Genomic DNA, 10,759 nt, shown 5'->3' with positions numbered 1-10,759 from the left:
TACCTTTCCGATGGCAAGGACTTGGTTCCCTCAGATCTGACAAAAAGAGCTCCTTGTACCGTGCTCCCTTGCTTCGTTCTGTTCCGGATTTGACTTCGGATCTCCGAGGCAAGGTATCTCCTTGTTTTTAATCTGAACTCTTCAAGTTCGTTGCGGATTTGGGGATGTTTTTAGAAGGACTTTTGGGTGTTTTCTAGACTAAAATTGAAGGAGGGATGTTAGCTAAGGAGTTGGGGCTCCAAAACTAGGGTTTATGGGGGGCTAGGGGAGCTTCTAGACCTACTTCTCTTAGGGTTTATTATTTGATACGAAAATAGGGTGTGAGCACCTCTATTTATAGATGTTTTTTAGGGTTGATTGGATTGGATAGATTAGTGTTTAATTAGAGATCTTTTAATTAGAGTTGTGTTTTAGTTAGACTTGTTTTAGGTAGAATTGTGTTTTAATTCAAATTGTTTTAGGTAGAATTGTTTTTTAGTTAGAACTCTATTAGATAGAGTTATTATTTAATTAGATCTCTATTATGACTTTTGGTCTTATTTGATTGACTTTTAATGTTTTGACTTTAGTCTTAATTGATTGACTTTTAATATTTTGACTTCAGTCTTGCTTAATTGACTTTAATTTTGACTTTAGTCTCACTTGATTGACTTTAATACATTGACCTTAGTCTTGCTTGATTTACTTTTGATTTTTGGAGAACCCTCTCCATTATTTCTTTAATTCTTTGGACCCCCAAATGGAGGGGTCCTTAAAGAAATATCCCACGAACCCTCAACAATTTTGCCTGAGAGTCCGATTAATCGATTTTTTAGGTTCAAAATTTTTAAATTAATTTCATTAATGTTTCACTTTAATTATTTAATATTTTATTTATTAATTTCAAATTTTAATTTAATTTTTTAATAATGAAAATTGTAAAATTACCGTTTTGCCCCGGAGAGGACTTTTCACGTTTCAAGTCGGTTTTTAATGTTCTAAGATGTTTTAGAATCGGTTTTTCGTAAGGAATTCAATGAGAATGTTGGTTTGTGTCATTTATAAAAATTTTTGTGTGAAATGGTTATGAACTTTATGAGGGGTATTTTCGTAATTTTGTCAAATTCTGTTAAAATTAGTGAAATGATTTATTTGGTTCCGATTTGTCATTTTATGTGTTTGAATGGGTTTTCCTAAACGTAACGTAGGCTCTAGGGTTGTTTTGGGTTAGGGTATTTTGGTAATTTGGTAATTTTTAGTGATTTTCATCGTGAAGCTTCTTTTTGGTCTGCAGGTGATGATTTCTATGTTTCTGGGGTCGTATTTTCCTAGCGTAGCTTGGTTTCTAAGGTTTTGTCAGTTCGAGATACCTCATCCGGATTTCTGAAACATTTCTGGTAACAAAGTAAAGCAATGGAATACACATCCATCATTGGGAATCATTGCAATCGGATTGACGAGTTAATTAATCAGGCGGATGCAAAAATGGGGTGTCTACAGATGGAGTTCAGATTAATGCCAAACAAACAATTAAAAATGTACCCATTTTTTTAATTTAAATTGAAAAAATCAAAAATAACAATAGAAGCAATCAACAACATCTATTCCTCTAATCCTTCTTCTTCATATGAACATCATCTAATAGTGAGGAGGAGATCTGTAAGAAGAAGAAGAACCATACCATCCACCTGAACTCGAATGATTCCCACTCGAATTTGTGTAGGTTCACCCGAACCCACTTGTCCCTGCCCCTACCCGAAATCGTGAGATCGAGAAAATGAAGAAGAAATACAGAGAGAAAGAGAGAGTTTATGAGGAGAGAACCATTGCATACATATCTTACAAGAAACAGGGAGATAAGAAGAGAAGACATAACAGAGAGAGAAGAGAAGAAGACGCTATTTATTTTTTTATTTTTTTTTGTTTTTTAACTTTCACTTAATGACGTGGCAGCTGACTCATTAAGTAGGTGACATTACTTAGTATCCACATGAGAATTGTGAGAATCACAGTATCCAGCCTGTGTCAACCCAGCATTACTCTTAAATGAAAGAAAAAGCTATGATGATGACATGGTGTGTAATAAGACACATGATAAAAACCACTTTCAAGTTTTCTTTTGGTTATTTTTGTCACACACCATAGTTATATACTATTAATTATCTCTCATTTAAGTTCTATGTCATTTAATTTTAGTTTTCTCTTCGTCTTCAATGCTACATATATATATATATATATATATATATATATATATATATATATATATATATATATAGGGTCGCGTTCCTAAGACTCATATTGCGACTCACATCGCGACTCACGAAGACAGTCGTTCGATATTCGGAAGATCCACGGTCCATATCGCGTCTTGATTTTAAAAAAACAAATAAATTTTCAGATTTTACAATTACCTCCCCGTAAATCATAATCAGAACTGAAGAAAACTTCGTCTTCTTCGTCTTCTTCGTTTCTCCCCTCTCTTCGATCTCGCTTCCTCTCTACGTTCGATGACATACATACTAACATTGTTTGCGACGGCACCGACGAATCTCGATCTCGACTTCCTCTCTACGTTCGATGACATACATACTAACATTGTTTGCGACGGCACCGACGAATCATTCTTCTTCGTCTTCTTCGTCTTCTTCTCACTTCGATCTCGACTTCCTCTCTGCGTTCGTCACATACCAACAGATCTGATTTCCTCTCTTCTCTTTCTCTTTACAACGCTTCTTCCTCATCTCTATTCCCTCTCTCTCTCTCTCTCTAGAATAGACGACAACTCACAGAAACGAAGAGCTCGATGGAAACCCTAAGGTAACAAATCACAAACCCTTGTTTTTTTAATTTTTTTGCACTTTTATTTGTTTAATAAATTTTTATTATTATCGGTCTTTGCTGTGTTTTTATTATGGAGAGAAAAATGGGTTAGGGTGTGGATATTCAAACTTATTTTTTTCTCCCTTGACAATTATCTATAATCTATGGATTTGCAGAAATTGTCACAATGAAGTTACTAAGTTTCCTTGTTGAAACTTTTTGATTCAGCATTAGGTTTCTGTAAGTTCTTGTTTCTGAGTCAATATTCTTTGTTGGTGATCTTTATCTCTTATATGTTTTTTTCAATGCTTGAAACATCGCAGAGAAAAGTACAATAGAAGAAGGACTCCATGACGACCAAAAGCTCCTTCAAGCTGGAACATCCCCTTGGTTTGTTCTCTCTCTCATTTAGATTTTTTTTCCTGATTTTATTTATGGATTTGGGATCGTTCTGAGGAGAACCCCCTTTAGTTCTGTATTTGAGAATTAAAAGGGTTATTTATAAATTGGGTTTATAATTCAATTCTGTCAGATGAGCTCGTATTTTGTGAAAAAATTTCCCTCACTGTATTTGAGGTTGTCGATCTGAAAAAAAATCTAGTTGTTTTGCTACCTTGGGCTTTCCTGTTAGTTTTTTAGTAGCCCCATGGCCATCTGCCAATTGCTGCCACATGTAAGAACTCACATCAATGGATTTTATTGGGTCCATCCAAGATGGCATTTTTATTCATGGCAATTGACCGTGGTGCAATGAGCAGATCCATCTACTCTGCTCCACATTGTAATTTTCATCCCAGGGACCCAAAACACACTCATCTTCTAGAAATTCATAGGAAGGTCTAATACACATGAGGGTTATGGATTTGATATTGCTTAGGGCATTGTCTATGTTTCCCTGTCAGGTGGATGATCATGTCAATTCTTATGGGGGCAGAAAATCCTGTGGATGTAACGAATACTAGATTATCAAATGAGAATTGTGGTCATATGTCAACATAAATTTGCTAGTTCATACAATGTGAGTGAGTTTCACTGGAGAGGAACACATGGAACTGCCTACTCGACTCATTTTTTCATTAAAGTAGAGCCATTTTCTTTATCGCTCATTTAGTCTTTAATTAGTTTGCATCCATGCTTTGATTACCCTTTTTAAGAACTCAGCGAATTTGAACATGGTCGTGACTGAGAAGTACTGTCCAAAGTTAAGATGAGAGCCATTTACAATGAATTTTGTTCGTCTACTTTAGTTATTGCTAAACTATTGCATTTTAATCTTAATTGTTGGCGACAAATGCAGATATTTGGTTTCTGCTGATTTGACTATTGGCCAATTTGTTTATGTTGTCCGGAAAAGAATAAAAATTATGTTGAGAAAGCAATATGTTTTTTCTCAAGAATGTCCTATCACCACTGGTGAGTAGGAATCCATTTTTATGTTTTTTCTAACTTTAGTTTTATATCCACATTATTTCCAATTTAATTTAATTTAATTTTTTTTGTTATATACTGAATTAAAAGAACACATTATTTGTTTGGTCATTGACAGCTGCTATGATGGCTGCAATTTACGAGGAGAACAAAGACGCAGATGGTTTCCTTTACGAGGAGAACAAAGACGCAGATGGTTTCCTTTACATGACCTACAATGGCGAGAACACATTCGGGGTGTTTTAAGAAATCATGTAAATAAAAATGAAGAAAAATGATAAAAAGAGATGTACATTCTCAGGAATTCCCCCCTACTTTGTTACATTCTTAGACATACTCTGCACAAACCTTTTATTTCTTAGTGTTAATATGGATCAAAGACATACATTCTTAGTATTCTTTGCTATTAAATGAAGCAGTTTGAATGTTGTTAGAATTAGACTTGATGTGGATGGATGAATGTATGAATTATTTAAATTAATTTCTCAATTCCTTTGAATTCCCTTATCGTTCCTTTGCATTGATAGATGATGATGGTTTTCATTGTCTTCTCTAAAGAGTTTTTATTTTATTTTTCTTATAAAGATCAAAATTATCCCTCTGTTGCTTAAAAAAATATCGATGAACATCTTATGGGGGAAAAAGAAGGATCTTTGGACATAAAAAGACTAATGGTCCTCAATCCTCATTAGTCGAAGAAGATGGAATAATTTGTCACCAGAGTCATGGTTGCATGCTTTCTTTCCTGCTGGCCTATGAAATTTTGGTTTCACCACTAGGTTGCCCTTCACATGAATGAATGAGCTTGATTGATGATTTTTTGTCATTGGGTTTGAGCATTTTTCATCATAAACTGAAAAAACTACAGGGGAGAAACATTGAACATTAAAGCTTCAACCCATTGATGAGCATTGCTCAAATCCAAATGGCTAGTCTGTCTCAATAAGACTGAATTTTGGTGTGGAAGTCCATCAATGGAGGAACAAAATTTTATTCCATAAGAGAGTTGGCAACCTAAACATTCTGGTTCACTCACTCCATTCTCTGAGGTATTATAGGTCATTGGCAATAATAGTCTTAAGGAATCACATGAACCATTTGGTATTACAAATTTCATCATCAAAACTTGTGATTGGTTGCATTGCTAGTGATTCTGTAGTAAAATAATGCACCAAATATTTTAAATAAAAAAATAAATAAATAAAATGGTATAAAACATTGCCAAATGACTTTAATCAAACCAAAATTCCATTCAATTTGGTATATAAGTTGAAAGTAAAGTGTTCCTTTAACATTTCAATTCAATAGCACATTCCAATCCTCCATTCCTTAAAAAAGAAAATTGATTGATTCACTTAGAAGAGCTTCTTTTCTGGTATTGGGTCTCGATCCATGTGATGCCGACTGATGACCCACTCTTCACCTTTTGTGCTCCAACTATGGTTGCTGCCTTGGCCTTGTCCCTTCCATCTTCTTGCCACCGCCACTTCCCTTCTTGCCCTTGGCCTTATCCTTATCTTCATCATCGTGGCACCAAAACATCCCTCACCCCATTGATCAGCCCAACTCGGCATTCGAGCTGATTCAAACACAAAAGTTGCTAAAACAAAGTCGATCAAGTAGGAAGGACGCCACACCGAATCAGATCCGCAACTCCATTCTACAACAATCATAAGGAAGTTACTATATGTTTAAATAACAAGAAATCCACACTATATTTTAATATATAGATCTTTAAGAAGTTATAACAGAAGTATAGATCTGACTAACTTCTTATCGACGTCTAGTATGTCACTACTTTCAGCCTTCTCCACAATTACCTATAAAATCACACTGGGGCGAGCAATGACATTGAATGAATGCATAGTTTATACAAGAAAAGAGATAGTAATTTTATGTTAAAGTTAAAAAAAATAAATTAAGGTGGAATTCTGTCTGGATACTTCTCCCAGATCCGAGCAGATTCAACTTGCCTCTTCTCTCTGACATGTAGAAGAACACAAACTTTAGGGAGGAAAAAATGAACAATAAAGTGAGAAAGTCGTAGTAAATAGCAACTTTGCATCTTTTTAACACATGTAATAGTACAAATGTCAAATTAGTTTCTTGGTAGGAGTGTTTTTTTTTTTTCCTTTTCAAAATATACTTAAAAGAAGCTAGTTAGCTTTTTCTTAATGGAACTTTCTTAGGTCACTATCCATCCACGCCCCCCGGTCATGCACACCTATGACCATAGTCGGAGGGCTGACAATAGGTGTGTTGGTGCTGATAGCAGAAGCTACAACACGATAGATTATTCCAGCTAGCATCGAAAAGTAGGATGCTGTGGAATTGTTTATCTAGAAGTGGTTCTCAATTGTAGCTAACACACAACTTGTTGTCATGGTTATTGCACCGATGGGCCAAAAACTTAAGGTCCATGTCCAGCTTAATTGCTCATTTCACAAGATGGGGCCAGCTTATCTTTGGTTCAAGATACCATTTCAATCTGGAGAACCAACGGTGGTCCTATAAACCATAAACCATAAAGAATTGGGTATTCAGATAAAATTAACAACCACCTTATTTGAATGATCTATGCAGTCTAAATAGACCAGCAGATGCAGTCTAAATACAACACGTATCAGGAATCGAATTCAAAACTTGCAAATCAAAAAGTTTAAGAGAACTAAAAATATTTGGTATCTCGTAATAAAATCAATCATTTAGCTGGCTGGTTTTTTCATTATTTCAGTGAGATCAGTTTTGATTCGGCTATTTCTTTTTGTATACATAACACAAGTTGAGTTTATGTGAGAGAATAAAGGCCATTTTGTTAAATACCTGCTTTCATGGACTTCAATAGCTCAAAATTCTCTAGTAAAGAAATACTTAGAGCTTATTCGAGAATGACAATAACAAATGCAATCAAACAATTATATTTTAATGAGTCATAAATACCACACACACACACACACACACACAAAAAAAAAAAAGTTCTTTTATAATGATCAATTGCCAATGTAATATCACTCAATTTTCAATCTAGCACTCATAAAATCTCAAAAACAGTAGCTATACAAGCTTTAAAGTGTATGAATAATACACAGAATCTCCATATGGATTTCATGTTTCGCCTTGAAAAAGGAAAAAAAAAAAAGTACTCCCACGTTGCATTTCTCCTAGAGGATAACTACACGATCTTCCAACACGTTTACAAAAAAAGAAATGATTTTGTTGTTAGGCAAGCATGTTAGATGATGAAGATGGTTTTGAGTCCAATTATGCAGAATCAACCCTCACAAACTTCACTTGACAGGGAAACATAGACAATGCCCTAAGCAATATCAAATCCATAACCCTCATGTGTATTAGACCTTCCTACGAATTTCTAGAAGAAGAGTCTGTTTGGGTCCCTGGGATGAAAATTACAATGTGGAGGCAGAGCAGATGGATCTGCTCATTGCACCACGTCAATTGCCATGAATAAAAATGCCATCTTGGATGGACCCAATAAAATCCATTGATGTGAGTTCTTACATGTGGCAGCAATTGGCAGATGGCCATGGGGCTAAACTAAACTAACAGGAAAGCCCAAGGTAGCAAAACAACTAGATTTTTTCAGATCGACAACCTCAAATACAGTGAGGGAAATTTTTTCACAAAATACGTGCTCATCTGACATAATTGAATTATAGTAAAACCAATTTATAGATAACCCTTTTAATTCTCAAATACAGAACTAAAGGGGGTTTCCTCAAGAACGATCCCAATTCCATAAATAAAATCAGGAAAAAAAATCTAAATGAGAGAGAGAACAAACCAAGGGGATGTTCCAGCTTGAAGGAGCTTTTGGTCGTCATGGAGCGTCTTCTATTGTGACTTTTCTCTGCGATTTTCAAGCATCGAAAAAAACATGTAAGAGATAAAGATCACCAACAAAGAATATTGACTTAGAAACAAGAACTTACAGAAAACCTAATGCTGAATCAAAAAGTTTTAACAAGGAAACTTAGTAACTTCATTGTGACAATTTCTGCAAATCCATAGATTATAGATAATTGTCAAGGGAGAAAAAAATAAGTTTGAATATCCACACCATAACCCATTTTTCTCTCCATAATAAAAACACAGCAAAGACCGATAATAATAAAAATTTATTAAACAAATAAAAGTGCAAAAAAATTAAAAAAACAAGGGTTTGTGATTTGTTACCTTAGGGTTTCCATCGAGCTCTTCGTTTCTGTGAGTTGTCGTCTATTCTAGAGAGAGAGAGAGAGAGGGAATAGAGATGAGGAAGAAGCGTTGTAAAGAGAAAGAGAAGAGAGGAAATCAGATCTGTTGGTATGTGACGAACGCAGAGAGGAAGTCGAGATCGAAGTGAGAAGAAGACGAAGAAGACGAAGAAGAATGATTTGTCGGTGCCGTCGCAAACGATATTAGTCTGTATGTCATCGAACGCAAAGAGGAAGTCGAGATCGAAGAGAGGGGAGAAACGAAGAAGACGAAGTTTTCTTCAGTTCTGATTTATGATTTACGGGGAGGTAATTGTAAAATCTGAAAATTTATTTGTTTAAAATCAAGACGCGATCTGGACCGTGGATCTTCCGAATATCGAACGACTGTCTTCGTGAGTCGCGATGTGAGTCGCAATATGAGTCTTAGGAACGCGACCCATATATATATATATATATATGTAGGGGGCGGTTCAAGGGCCATATGAGAAAACATATGAAAAAACTTTCGTTTTTCAAATAAGAGTTAGAGGTTTTGGATTGAGCTGATTTTTTGCAAGGATGGTCACTATGATGAAAAGATCATCCTCACAAAAAATCAGCTCAATCAGAAACTTCTAAATCCATCAAAAGTGATTTACAAATTAGTGATAAAAATTGGTAAAAAATCGACGGTCCACATTCTAAATCACTTTTAATGGGGTTAGAAGTTTCAGATTGGGCTGATTTTTTTTTTTTTTTTGGATGATCGTCCCATCATAGAGATCATCCTCACAAAAAAAATCAGCTCAATTCAAAATTTCTAACCCATATTTTAAAATTTTATTAAAAACGAAAGTTTTTACATATGTTTTCTCATATGGCCCTTGAACCTGACCCATATATATATATATATATATATATATATAGGTAGATGTACTTGTAGACACCTCAATTTGAACGGGCCCTCACTCGAAAGGGCCCAAAAAAAATAATGTTTCAATAAAATTGATCAACGGGCCTCAATGGCCCGAATCATCAAAAAATGATATTTTTACCGAAACCCAAGCCGCTAACACCTCTCAATGGGTTAGTAGGTCCACCAAAAGGGTTCGGCACACTCCCATCTACCCTGCTCCATGCAAAATACCGATTTCCCAATAAAAGGGGCCAACGGGCCCCTAAGGCCCAAAACATCAAAAGTGGTAACTTCGGTTAAATCAATGCTCCTAAGACCACCCCGTGGTCTCGAGGACCCGCAAAAAGGGTAGTGACCCATCCCACAGCTGTTCAACATCGTCGCTTCGCGCTCACGTACAAAGAATCGATAAATTCCCCAACGGGCCCGAAAGCCCGATTCGCCAACACGTGGCATTTTGATTAAATCAATGATTTCAAAAAATCAAAAAAAAATCAAAAAAATAAAAATGTGGGACTTGGGATGCCTACCCCTTCATCCAACCTTCATCGTTCCATCTCCAAATCCACAAACACCTTAAACCCACTCAAGGCCCACAAACCATTAACTCATTTTTAGAATTTTTTCACCTAAGCAAAAAATCAATCCTACATCATTTAAACCCTAAAACCAACCTACCTTATCAAAATCCAATCCAAAATGAGCCTTATCCAATCCAAAACAACCTACACCCCCTATAAGCCCAAGCCCAACCCATCAAAAAGCCCTCTAACCACTATCCATACCCCATTCACTATCCAACCCACAACCCAACCCATCAACCCTTACCCACATCAACCAATCAACCCTTCAACTTCAAAAGATGACACTTGTCATCACCATCCTTCAGCTCCCTCATCCAATCACCCACTCCCATCACCATTCTCTAAACAACTCATCTAACCCATCTCACCTCTCTCCAAAATCAGCTCAACCCATACTCTACCCTAACCTAACCTATTCCTATCCTCTAACATCATCAACCACCCACACCTCCACCTATACCCTAATCCATCACCATTATCTAACATCATCAACCACCTACATCACCACCCATACCTCTACCCATCATCTTCCTTAAAACACTCCAATAAAATCAACTCAACCCATACTTCATTCATCATCAATCAACTAACCCATTTCTCTCTCTCTAATCAAACAACCCCCATCAACCAATCAACCAATCTCATCACCTCACCCCTTCATAATGATTGCCACATGGCATCATCTCCTTTTTCCTCCCAAAAATCAACATTACAATCTCTTACACAACCCATTCTCCTAAATCTACACACCTCACCTCATCAACCAACCTAACACTCATTCTCTAAACCACTCCCTTACACTCCTACTCCATCACCAACCATCACTCATGTCAACC

The 10,759-nt window shown here is 36.0% G+C and overlaps 1 long non-coding RNA gene across 1 annotated transcript; it reads right to left on the bottom strand.

The window, feature by feature from the left end:
* Positions 1–5,466: 5,466 nt before the first annotated feature.
* On the bottom strand, positions 5,467–8,873 carry LOC147384347 (uncharacterized). The gene is made up of 3 exons (XR_015172891.1): positions 8,422–8,873; positions 8,030–8,095; positions 5,467–5,887 (listed from the first exon to the last, which is right to left on the bottom strand). It is a non-coding gene; the product is annotated as an uncharacterized LOC147384347 (long non-coding RNA).
* Positions 8,874–10,759: the final 1,886 nt, after the last annotated feature.

The sequence above is a fragment of the Akebia trifoliata genome, chromosome 15 (genome assembly GCF_017979445.1).
Source record: "Akebia trifoliata isolate Shusen 1 chromosome 15, ASM1797944v1, whole genome shotgun sequence".
Taxonomy (NCBI): domain Eukaryota; kingdom Viridiplantae; phylum Streptophyta; class Magnoliopsida; order Ranunculales; family Lardizabalaceae; genus Akebia; species Akebia trifoliata.
The sequence above is the reverse complement of the archived record's forward strand: the minus strand, read 5'-3'. Positions and strand labels throughout refer to the sequence as shown.